We start from the raw sequence: 863 nt of genomic DNA, 5'->3' as shown, positions 1-863 counted from the left end.
TAGAGTGCCGTGGTGTCATGGCTCACAGCAACCTCAAACTCCTGGGCTCCAGCTATCCTCTTGCCTCAGCCTCTAGAGCAACTGGGACTACAGGTGCCCACTATAATATCTGGCTAGTTTTTTTTATTTTTAGTAAAGATGGGGTCTCACTCTTGCTCAAGCGGGTCTCTTTGGACTCTGGAGCGCAGGTGATCCACCCACCTCGGCTTCCCAAAGTGCTAGGATTACAGGTGTGAACCACTGACCCCATAGCAAGAAACATTTTTTAAAAGGCTGCATAGGCTCTGCACCTGTAGCTCAGTGTCTAGGGCGCCAGCCACATACACCAGAGCTGGAGGGTTTGAATCCAACCCTAGGCCTGCCAAACAACAATGACAACTACAACCAAAAAATAGCCAGATGTTGTCACAGGTGCCTGTAGTTCTAGCTATTTGGGAGGCTGAGGGGAAAGAATGGCTTCAGCTGAAGAGTTAGAGGTTGCTGTGAGCTGTGATGTGACAGCACTCTACTGAGGGCAATATAGTGAGACTTTGTCTCAAAAAATAATAATAATAAATAAAATAAAATAAAAGGCTGCATAATGAGCCAGGCACAGTGGCTCACACGTGTAATCCTAGCACTTTTAAACCAGTGGATTGCTTGAGCTCAGGAGTTCAGACCAGCCTGAGCAAGAGTGAGACCCCATTTCTACTAAAAACAGAAAAGCTAGCTGGGTGTTAATGTGGGCTCCTGTAGTGCCAGCTAGTCTGGAAACTGAGGCGTGAGGATTGTGAGCTGAGTTTGAAGATGCTATGAGTTATGATGATGCCATAGCACTCAACCCCAGGGAAACAGAGTGAGACCCTATATCAAAAAAAAAAAAA

The sequence above is a fragment of the Otolemur garnettii genome, unplaced genomic scaffold (genome assembly GCF_000181295.1).
Source record: "Otolemur garnettii isolate 467f Iridium unplaced genomic scaffold, OtoGar3 scaffold00003, whole genome shotgun sequence".
Taxonomy (NCBI): Eukaryota; Metazoa; Chordata; class Mammalia; order Primates; family Galagidae; genus Otolemur; species Otolemur garnettii.
Note: the sequence above shows the minus strand (reverse complement) of the source record.